At 34.1% G+C, this 12847-nt stretch overlaps 1 pseudogene; it reads right to left on the reverse strand.

Annotated features, from left to right (window-relative positions):
* Positions 1-1357: 1357 nt before the first annotated feature.
* The window catches only part of LOC105996804, a 70708-nt pseudogene continuing 59218 nt past the window's right edge, over positions 1358-12847 (reverse strand).

Raw genomic sequence — 12847 nt, forward strand, 5'->3', positions numbered from 1 at the left:
GACTTTTTTCTTTTCTACCTCATCATAGCAATGTAAAGACTTCTCTCTTTGACCACAATTATAGAGGATTTCATTCAGTGATGTTTCCTTTTCAGACTTTGTGTATCACTAAATACTGGTGCTTCTCAAGGGTTCTGTGGCACAAATGACTGATTTCAAAGACAAATAAAAATGGGACATCAAAATTTGAGATTGTTTAGAACAAGCAAGAGCATGCATAATTTTAGGAGAAGTGAAAAACTAGCAAATAGACTATTAAACAGAGCAAACCAAATGGAATACAGCCAAAGCCTTAAGAAGATATCTCCAGAGCAGAGTATATAAATTGATCAAGTTTTCTCTAGATTTTCAGTAAAAGATTTTTAATTAAAAAGATTACATTAGATTATACTTTTGAGAATATACTTATTTTATATGTATAAGTGCTTTTTTAACCATTAGTATAACACAAATTATTTTATGTAACACATTATTTTTCAAAATAGTAATATTTAAACAGGCATATTTATCACAAAACACCTACCTTTTATATGCAGATAAACATATAAATCAATGTATAAAATGTAAAGAATGTAAGGCAGAATGAAGAATATCACTAATCCCTTGAGAAATATTGAGAAAGAATTATTCCAATTACAAAATATTTAAGGGGCTTGGAAGGTGGCTCAGTGGTACAGTGCTTGCCTTGCATGCATGAGGCCCTGGGTTCGATTCCTCAGCACCACATAAGCAGAAAAAAATCAGAAGTGGTGTTGTAGCTCAAGTGGTAGAGCACTAGCCTTGAGCTGAAGAGCTGAAGGACAGCACCCAGGTCCAGAGTTCAGGCCCACGACTGACAAAAGAATATATATAAGGGATCTAACTAGTACATGTCTGAGACAAGCAGAAACGGTTAGATAAGTTGCTGCTAGGCGAAATGAAGCTCAAGAGAAGGACTAAAATGTTTTTTCTTGCTTGCTATTGTTTCTCACGTATTTATAAGATATTTCTTCGTTGCTTTGTATGTCCCTCCCCTACCGTATAACCCTTTTTCACTGTATTTGATATTGGTATAATTTGTGGAGGGGAAGTGAAAAAACAAATTGTTAAAAAGGGATACAGGTGGACCCATTGCAACAATGAGAGTTACACGATGCCATGTCGAAAAATGAACTTTACAGCTTGGAGGGGTGGAAATGGGAGAGAAGGGATGGTAAAGGGAAACAAAGTAGGAGGCAACAATGCTTGATAAGAAATGTACTCATTACCTTGCCCACATATATAGTGAAAGGGATGATGTTGGTCAAGATATTAGTATTATTATTAAATGTACTCTCCTTTATATAACTATTTTTTTATGTTTCTCACCACAGCTTTTATCTGGTCTTTATTCAACTAAGCTGTCCCATATCATGACCTTTATATAATTAAACAGATTGTTATAGTTTATGCAGCAGGCTTCTTTTCTTCTCTGGTAGCTTTCTTTTCAGTCGTTGGTTTCTCTTCAGCTGGTTTCTTGGTAGCAGCTGCCTTTTTCCCCAAAGGCTGCTTCTGTTTTTGTAACATCAGCAGCCTTCTTTCCTTTCTTACTCACCACGGGCTTCTTCTCTCCAGCCCTCTTTTCTGTAGCAGCCTTCTCATCTAAATTGGCTGCCAATGCTGCTGCTTTCTTCACTCGGATTTTGTGATTTCTTGCCTGGCGAAGAATGGTGTTTCAGCGCATGGTCTTTGCGGATGGGTTCAGTTTCAACATGATTCTCAGGTTTTTCAATGGGTTCTTCTTCAGGACTCTGCGATTAATCTTCTTGCGTGGTGCTCTAAGGGCTCTTTGGATCTCCGGGCTTTTCAAGATTCTGCTGAGGTCTGTATTCAACGTCTTGTGCATAGGAAGGTTATAGTTACTCTTGAGGGAGGCAGCTTCATGCCAAGTGCCATACAATTCATCCAACTTCCAGAAAGCACTTTCAGTCCAAATGCAGAAACGTCCCACATGACCACCAGGAGCAAGTTTTAAGATGTTCAGTTTGCTGACATTAAGCAAAGTAATTCCAGGGATGTTTCTGAAGGCCTTTATGATTCCATTGTCTTCATTATATATGATGCAGGGGCCCTTGCGCTGGATATGCGTGCGGTTTCTCATTTTGCCCTTGCCAGCTCTCATTCGCTGAGAGGCATAGACCTTCTTGATGTCATTCCAGGCTTTCAGTTTCTTAAGAAGCAAAACAGCCTCCTTGGTCTTCCTGTAACCCTCAACATTATCTTCGACCACCAAAGGAAGTTCAGGTACTTCCTCAATTCGATGACCTTTAGATATGACCAATGCTGGTAAGGCTGAGGCGGCCAGGGCAGAACAGATGCCATACGCTTCTGGGTTGTGTTCACTCTACGGTGCCAACGATGCCTGGTTTTGTTTGGTGCAAACATGCGACCTCCTCAACACATATTTCCAAAGGCACCCTGGCCAGAACGGTGGGTCCCCCCACCTCGAACTCTGGGAATATGAGCTACAGCTCTACCTGTACTCCAAGATTCAGCACTGGCCTGATGACCTGCTAATTCACTGACAGCATAAGGCTGCCTGTTGTTTTTACGCAAGTTGGTAGAATAAAGTTCACAATATCTGGTCGCATAGGAGCCTTGAACACAGTGGGTAAAGTGACGATTTTGCCAGATGACTCCCCCTTTTCGGAGTACACTGATATCGGGGAACGAGCACACCCATGGCGGGGAGAGGAGAAGGCCACGCTCCACTCGACCCGGCGGCTCCTACAGGAAAAGCCTTTGTATAACTATTTAAAGAAAATAAAATAAAATTAAAGGGGCTTCCTAAAAACTGTAGTAATTAAGAAAATAAATAACCTCTAGATTTTTTAAGAAAACTACCTTAAAATTTGAACCCATTTTTTTATTTCAGAAACAATGTATTTTCTGTAGAAAACAGACTATTTCAACAGAAATATTATTTCCAAGTTCATAGAATTAAATAAGCAGAATTTTCATGCATTCTTTTCTATATTTTTGTTTCTTTCTAGCATTAAGCATTTAATTTTATTCAGAACCACAAATACTATTTTAGCAGGGTCTAAATGACCAAACTACTTCCACGTTAAGGACTGAAGGAAACTTGAGAAGAAAGATGAGTACAAACTTCTGAGTATTTATTTTACTCCTTTTTGTTACTTGTGTGGAGTGTTATGTATTTTCTTATCAACTTTTTAGTAAAACATAACTCATTTACTTTTTTCTTTCATAGATAGTTCCTGAACACATGTTACTTGCTGGCTATCATGCAATTTACTGGATGCACTAGGAAGCAAGATAAACTCATAGGATCCTATCTACATGGATCTTAGAACATTAAGGGATAATTATCAAAGTACATGAACACTGTTAGTGATAAATGCTAGGCTAGGAAAGAACTATAATCTCGGAAAGGAAACTATGGGATGAGGATGTGAAGAACTTTGAGGTGCAGAAGTTCAGTAGCAAAGTAATTTGACTGTGTCTTTGGGGATGTGATAAGGACCCATAATTGAGTGGGAGAAGCAAGCCAAGAAAATGAGCTTCATGAGCTTTAAAATGGGTAAGAATTTTACACATCTGAGTTTTGGAATAAATACCTGAACTAGGATAGTTGAAGAAAGCAAAATGCAACAAGGAATAAAATTGGAAATATGGGAGTATAATAGACCAATGGACACATTTAATTATATTTTCTTAACACATCTAGAGGAATTGAAGAATTATATAACCTAATAATCTCTTACTAGAGGAAGATTAGATATGGGAGAATGCAAATAAAAATGTAGTACATGAAAGTAATGATTTTGATTTGTAGAAATAGAATATTTTAAAGACTAGACATGGAATGAATATGTCTACGGATGAGTCAATGTGAGATTTCAGAAAAATTGATGTCTCAAATAATTCACAGAAATATATCTAGGCAAGAAAAAAAAGCAGGTTCTTTCTTACAAATATTTTCTTGATAGTGAGTAGAAATCATGTAGACTAGACAATGTTCAAATCAGCAATATTATACAAAATTCTTGCCTATGTGAGTAAATAAGCTATTGTTAATACTAAAATATAGCCCATATTATGAACAAAAACCAATGACATTTCTATTGTTATTGTTTTCATTTTGATTTATAATCAGAAAGGTACTGTGAATACTTTGACCTTACTTACTGATTTTATATGTAATTTTATGTCCTTATTAAGATCAAAAATTGTATTTGAACTCATTTTAAATAACTTTCATCTGACTTTCTTTTCATACCAATAACCTCATTCTAGCCATAAAATTTTATTATCAATCATTCCTAGGTTTTATTTTCACCATCTAAAAATACTATGAAAAGGCAAGAAAGACCTTTTAATTTCTATGCCAGTTTTGTACTTACATTTCCCTCCTGAGGGTAATAAAATTTGGATATTTTGGCTTTATGATTATCTAAATCTGACAATTCTGTATCACATAGGTCTTCAAAAATGACAGCAGCATAGAATTAGAATAAAATTACAGTAATTGAACTGAATTCAACCTAAAATATTATCTTATTTTATTTTTAGAATTAGCATGCATTTGTAGTATGGGGGATTTCATTGTGAAAAAATGTAGGGAATATGATGTTTCAATCATGTCAATTATAGCCATGAAACCATATTTTTATCTGACATGTTTTATATCCATATTTTTTTCTATTTCTGCCTCAGAATTGTAATTGTCTCTGAATATAAATGTATTGATTTTACACTACATATGGCCCCTTATTTTGATAACAAACTAAAAATGTAATTCTTTTTGTATTGCATTTTCATAATACTACTTATGCTCCAATTGTATTTATCAATATGAAATTAGCATTAAATTTAAGCATATGTGTTTGCAAATTTTTTTCAAGATGCTTTTGTCTTTCAACTAACGTGAGTTTTTTGAAGTCAGAGTTCAAAACACCTTCAGATTTATATTTATTTCTATCAGATTGGTCAGTGCATTGTATACAATAACTATGGAGATTTTTTTTAAGTTTTTATTATATGAGTTTAGTGTCATACAAGGATAGTCTAAAGCTCTAACAGTCTGACTCCGATTTAGTTTTATCATATCTCTGGGCTAAAACAAATTTTACAATCTACTGCTGACATTAACAAAACAAACTTAAGACAAAAGACAAAGCATTCTATTAACCATTTTTATGTAATAAAACATCTAGCATAAATAATTTCCCATTTAATACTGGGCGCCGGTGGCTCACACCTGTAATCTTACCTACTCAGGAGGCTGCGATCTGAAGATTGTGGTTCAAAGCCAGCCTGGGCAGGAAAGTCCGTGAGTCTCTTATCTCCAATAAATCACTAGAAAACTGGAAGTGACACTGTGGCCCAAGCGGTAGAGCACTCACCTTGAACTGAAGAGCGCAGGGACCCCAGGCCCAGAGTTCAAGCCCCAGTACCGACAAAATAATAATAATAATAATAATAAGTTCCCATTTATTATGGTCGCCATTAATTTCAAGATTAAAATCCATATCCAGGAATTACTTTTGCCAAAGGAAAATAATGTTTTCTCACACCTCCCCTAACTGCTCAGTTCCTCCATCCAAAGTGTATTTGGCATGTGACTACTCAGTGACAAATATTATTTTTTTTCTATGCAGAAGAGTCTTTAGGTTAATTAAAGTCTACATTGGCAAACCCACTTCCCAAATAGAATAAAGCCTATGGAAAGAACATTTGTCATGGGAGTGTAAGTAATGAGTGTTTTTCCTCATTCAAGACTGTGTTTTTTCCTTTACAAAGAGAAAACCCTAATCCTGGGTGGTACTATGTTGATATTTCAGAGCTAGGATTTAAAAACATGGATCATCATTGCCATTCAAGGAGCTAAGAATTTGACAAGGCAAATTTATGGAAGCTGGCTGCAGAATGCCTTCAGTCTCCTCTGAGTTTATTGTCAACATAATGCTATGTTCTCACTCCACATTCTGGTGTGGTTCAATTCTTTCTGCAAAGACTTCAGGGCAAAACTCTGAATAAAAAAATGTGGCTGAAAGGGCTGCTTTCATTCGTTTCTTAAAAATCGTTTCTTTTATGATTCACATAGGTAGGAGACAACTGCAATAAACATTTCAAAATATTTGTAATTCCTAATATGAAATAATAACGTCAGAATTTTGATAGTTTTGAGTGAGTTGTGAATCTTAACGTTTTTAAAAGTGACAGTTTGGCTCTACATGGTTCTTGAATTGCCAATTTACAGATTACTATTTCTCATCACACAAGGCATGGTCCAGGAATCAGTGATGATGCTTGAAATTAAAACGATCAGGAAAACACAAGTCGAAAAACTGAAAATAAATATTCAGCATATGCTACAGCTGGCAAATTAATTTATATCTAGTCAATATAGCAATCACATTTGGACTGATTGTGTGTGTGTGTGTGTGTGTGTGTGTGTGTACTGGAGATTAAACTCAGAGCCTTGTGCTCTAGCTGGGTTTTGGTATTCTTTTGTTTATTGGCTGGCTGGTTTGTTTTTTCTCAAGGATGGTCCTCTATCACTTTAGTCATGCTTCTACTTCTGCTGTTTTGCTAAGTAATTTGAGATAAGAAATTTAGGGATTTGTCTATCTGGCCTAGCTTCAAACAATTCTCAGATCTCAGCCCCTTGAGTAGCTGGGATTAAGCAGTGAGTCCCCTGCACTCAGCTTTTCAGAAGCTTGGAAATAAGTCTAAATGCAAATACCTTGTTTAAAACTCAGATAAAAATAAAATAAAATTATCTTCCCACTAGAGAAAAATTAGGAGATGTAGAGACAGGGAAGTAATATCAAGGACAAAAATTTCTAGCACTGAATAAAATACAGTGTTCAATTTTTAAAAAAACATTTTTATATAAGTAGAAATTGCATAATAGCAAGAAATAGTAATAGATATATTATTAATAGCATTAAAGAATTGTCTCATGTATCTTCTCTAGACAATTATTTCTGGTATCCTACAGCTTAATACAGGATTGTTTACATGATTTGTTATAAATTTGTGTTGTCACAATTTTTAGTTTTCTGGTTTGAAGAATAATTGTCATTAATAAGTTTAACATTTATTTTTAAATGTTTGTGAGATAACAGCAAAACCCAGGTTTATTTCAGTGTTTGAATGAGCTAAATTTCACTGTGATGTTCCTCTTCCTTGATGTGGTGGTTGATTTTCAATAACGTAAATTCGAAATTTTGTCTATTAGGAAACACAAAACACTGTTTAAACATTTTATTGTGCCCCCATAGGTAGGCAATAGACTCCTAAGTCATATGAGTAAATTCTTCAATAGCAGTGTGAGTCTCAAGAATGACTAGTTTTTGGTTGGCTGGGGTTCTGTAGTTCTCATAAGTCTCTTACAATCCTCATTGAGATATCTGAGAGAACATAGTCACATAAGACAAATGGTGAGAAGACATCTTAACTATTCAATGGAAGAAATGTACTCAAGTTGTATGATTCCTGGCATCCAACAAAGTAACATAAGGTCACATCTGTAGACTTTTTTTCTATAACAGATCTAAGGAAATTCCTCTGCTCTGAGATGACCATTGAGAAAGATGTAAAGAGTAGATAATCATACATCTGCCTAGAGTTAGCTGAACTTTGGCTTTCTCAGAAAAAAATCTTCTAATACATTTTAATACACATTTTTATAGACTCGACATAAATTGACATATATTTCATCTTGTTTAATCGGTAGAAATGATGACTTTATACATGAACATATTAAAAAAGGCACAAAAGTAAATACTGACTTTTCATCTCATGCTCTTCATCTGAACTAAACAATGCATAGATTTGTATTCTAAATAGACTACTTTATTTTAATAGAAGTCCATAGAAATAATTTTAATGCCTGCATTTGCATTCTTCCATCAATTCTTCCATACATTAGGACTATTTTTAGTTTTAGAATGTATTCCAACTATTGTAAATTAAAACATATTAGTACAGGTGGCTGTGGAAAAAGCTCATAAAAAGAATTAAGAAATTGTTGAGAATTCCCATAGCCTTATTGCTGTACACTCTTAACAAATTCTGACACATTCCTCAAAGAGGATTGATAAGTGTTACTGAAATGTCATATTTTAGTCAATCTTTCATTGAACAAAGTTCAGTAAGTGCTAGAACTCTAATTGAGCAGTAAAATAACAATTGTTCTAATTTTTTAAGTACCAATAGTCATAAAGATTTGGACAGCTCATAGATATTACATGTGGTTAAAATATATATAATGTAATATAAAAGCCAAGCTATTGATTGTTAATATGGTATTTCCTCAATTATTTCTATTCAAACAGGAGTTCTTTTTAAGCTGTTTTATTCATATATATCTCTTTATTATCTGGAAAATTAAATGTCTTTGATAAATCCAAGAAGTAAATGCCATCTGGGTAGCAGAAACTTCTAATCAGGCAGGGAATTATCCTATATGCTAGCTATGCATATGCATGCCTGGACCGGTCCTTGAACTTAGGAACTTTTCCTGTTCCTTAACTTTTTCTATGCAAGAATAGCATTCCACCATTTAAACCACACTTCCAAACTTCTTGCTTATTAATGGTTAATTGAAGGTAAGAGACTCTTGAATTTGCCTGGGCTGACTTAAAGCCTAGATGCTCAGATCTAGGTTACAAGTGTAGCTTTTGGCACCCAGCAAGAACACATTTATTGCCTGCAAAAAGTTCATTAGGCACAACCTAAGATACTAAAAAATGGTCTTTAGTACAAAATATTCATAGCTCCTACAATCGAAGAATAGATATTGCTCCCAAATTATGAAATCCCAACCTAGGTGACTATGGCTTCTCTATAAAAATACTCACCAAAAGTTCAAGCACCTGCCCAGGCATGCATATACATAGCTAGCATCTAGCATATGGGATAATTCCTTTCCTGATTGGAAGTTTCTGCTACGCAGATGGCATTTACTTCTTGAATTTATGAAAGACATTTAACTTTCCACAAAGGCTGGATATGTTGTCACTGATTACCTTAATGTGTACACAAAAGTGTCAGTAAAGGCTGGATATGTTGTCACTGATTACCTTAATGTGTACACAAAAGTGTCAGTAAGACCTTTTAGGTTCCTCGTATTCAAGCTTCAGTGACTTTTGTATAGTTTCATGGTCCTAACTGGAAGGTGTCTCCTCTAGAAATTACCTTCATTTTTCTTGGTACTCAAACTTGGTCAATGACATAAAATGTTATCAACTTAGTGAATTTTATATGCTCTGAGTTGCATAGGTAACTTTTCATATTGCTCACCTGCCAGGTGGATGAAAAGCACCCTTTCAAACTATCAAAGAGGAAACAGGGTTTAGATAAATTGTACTTAAAGGGAGTAAATAATTCACTTTACTAGCATTTCTTTAAAAAATTGTTCTTGAAGACTCAGTGGGAAGGTGGTAGGTAATTTAAAAAAATCGTCAACTACTATTTATTAATAGAAGTCCTTAAGAAGATTGGAAACTTTTTCTTCAAAGATCATTTGTAAAAAGTCTTTGAAAAGAACTGATGAAGTATTATAGAACAGTAACAGAAAGTACTTCTCTTCAAAGAATAAATTCAATAGAAAACAACAGAATATCAAAGTATAATTTAGAATATAAAATGAAGGGCTGGGAAGGTGGCTCAGTGGTAGAGTGTTTGCTCTGCATGCATGAAGCCCTGGGTTCGATTCCTTAGCACCACATAAGCAGAAAAAAGCCAGAAGTGGTGCTGTGGTTTAAGTGGTAAAGCACTAGCCATGAGCTGAAGAGCTCAGGGACAGCGCCTAGGCCCATAGTTCAAGCCCCAAGACTGGCAATAAAATAAAATAAAATAAGCACCATCCACAAACATATTAAAGGGGCCAAACCACATTTCTCTTTTCAAGTCTCTGTTTATCATATCTTCTTGTTGCCTCATTATTCTTCCATATTGTTTATTACTCCAGATTTTCTTCCAAACAAAAAAACCATAAACTACTCAAGAATCTTCATTAAAGACATATTAAAACATACCTTAACAGAATATTGACTATTAGATAAGACATTTCTATATCACTGCTGTATACTAAATTCATAATAACATATATGAATTTAAACTATTTGAGGCTGATTGAGAAAGTGGAATATCCATATATTAGTGTCAGTGTCTTCAAGACCAATCAATAGGATATATAGATTAACCCATGAAAGGGAATTTGTTACAAAATTGGCTCAACAACTGAGAAATCAACTACCAGTAGTCTCAAGAGTCTGAAATGGTGGCATCCAAGCTTATTCCAAGTCACAAAGATTTAGAACCAGGAAAGCTCACTTAGAACCAATAATATTCCAGTGCCAAAATCCTGAGTACCCAACAAAGGGATAAACTTTATTTTGAATGTTTTCATGAAGTTGCATTTGGTTGAAATTTAAAGTTAGGTAGATTTGCCTTTATAAAGTGAATTTGAGAATATTAATTGGCCTAAAGTTGACTTCTGAGTTTTTGAATAAACTGCTTTCAGAATAAATTTACAAATCCCTAGAGTGACAGCTGACTGAGTTTGGACTCAAATTGTAATTATTTCTTGAGTCTCCAGCCTACCAGAACCTTACATCAATTTTTGGAGTGACTAAGCTTGCATAATCATATGAGTAAATGCTTTAATATTATTATGTTTTACACACACATGTTGGAGGCTATTAATAGAGTTCTTATAGCTTTTTTAATTTTTATTTTCAACGCTAAGATCATACTTGTCCTTTCATTCCTTGCCTCTAAGATTGTAAAGGATCAAATCATATACATTTTAGTACAGGCTTCTTACATTAAAATGAAATAAAAAAGCAACCTATATTTAATAAATGGTTAGGCTAAGAGTACTATTTTGAGAATGTTTTATTTTCTTTTTGAAGAAGTCCTCCTTTTACTAATCTAAGATATTTACACATTAATTATCTTAAAATTGTGGTTATAATATGCTCTGAATTAGATGTGGTTTTAGGAAATTCAGCTCTCTTTGAATTATTTTGTTGTGATTTTAATAAAGGTCTTTTGAATTCCTGAAATTAACAAATATTTGTCCTTCCCTCATAACTAATACATCATCTCAACCAAATATTAATCTAGTTTTGTAAATTACATAAAAATCAAATTTTATTAGGTTATAGGAAGTTTAATCCAACACTAAGATATTTATTATAATTTGCCCCAAAAGAAAATAAGTCTATCCAACAAAATTTTAAATTTGTGTTTCTTATTTGTGTTTACATTGTCTAATCTTTGTCTTTATATTTCCAAAGGTATGTGATCTACAATGATTTCTGAACAAATATTTATAAACCAAGTGCCTTGTGCATGGTTTTGTGTATATTGTGGAGAAAATGAAAATAATTAATTAATGTCATTAATGTCATTTAATAAGGCCAATAGTTTGGAGTATCAATCATCATTGGGTTAGGAAAACATGTTTTCATTATATGTCTTGGCAACTAGTGCTTTATCTAATAAATCTCCATTTCTACATTGTAAAGCAGATATTATCTACGTATAGTCTCACTAAACTCTGCCTGGCACCAACAAGTTATACAAAGCCAGTATTTTTAGCTATTAGTACATATGCTGTCCCTAACGCTGGTTGTTACTCTCTGCATCTTATCATTTCTGATTCCATGTTAGGGGCCATCTGACGTTGTCCATACTTTTATCGTTGGTATTTTTTATAGTAATCTTCCCTGAGGATTGCTGATTTGTTAACAGCCTGTCAAAATCAATATGAAAATAATAGCATCCACATTTCTATGAAGATTAGAAGTAAATGGAAAGCAATTTAGTCTAACTTCAGTGAGATAGAATTTTATTTGTGGTTCAAAGAAAAATCAATTTCCACCGTTATCTCTGTAGTGTCTGCAACAAGTATGTTATCAACTCTTAAAAATTCTCACCACAGCTTCCCAACATTTATATGCTCATCATTCTGCATGACTGAGCTTGGCAGAGATCACTTGGGCACCATCCCTTACAGAATTGTAATGCAAAAAAATAATGCAGTGGTGCTTTCCTCTATTGTACCACCCCAGAATAATCCTCTGTCTCTGTCTCTCCTTCATAAATAGCTTCAAAAACTAAACTAATTCTATTGATGTTTTCTGAATTCTCCTTGCATTTCCCATAACAGAATTGGTTCTAATTATGCAAACATTTCAAGGCATTGCTGCATATAATGTAAGCATGACCCATGTTTCTTGGTGTAGGAATCCTATTTAAGAATTCAGCACCATCTTTCCTTTCTCCACAGCTACATCACTGATCATGACTAGTTTACGGCCTGTTATGACAAGTTATTTTTCTTCCATGTTTGCATTTCTTGTATTTTGGTTTGGAATAATTAGTTTTTCTCTTTAAACCCGCTCCAGTCAGCATATCTGGACTATACATCTTTTGTTTGTTTTTCTTTCTCATTCTCTAAGGCCACTTTAAGTGGTGATTCTTATCCTTTGTCCCTTCTTGCTCACTGTTACCTGAAAATGTATAGATGCAGCAAGTCTTCTATTGTTCTGATCTCATAACTAATCTGATAAATAATTCAAGAATTAACACCAGCCACACATTTCCACTTAGACTGCCATCAACTCTGAGGTCCATTCAATTGACTTCAACAGAACCGCCACTTTTCAATTGAAGCTGTGTTTTATTAATTCACTGTTCTCTTACTAAAATAGTTCATATTCATACATTATAAATAATATTACTACCATAGATCTGAGTATAATGCATCTTTTGAAAACTGTTTGCCTCTAATTTTAGAGTCTATCAAGATTCATGCTCAGAAGCAAGCCCCAAATTAGAATGT

Source organism: Dipodomys ordii, unplaced genomic scaffold, assembly GCF_000151885.1.
Source record: "Dipodomys ordii isolate 6190 unplaced genomic scaffold, Dord_2.0 Scaffold136, whole genome shotgun sequence".
Lineage (NCBI taxonomy): Eukaryota > Metazoa > Chordata > Mammalia > Rodentia > Heteromyidae > Dipodomys > Dipodomys ordii.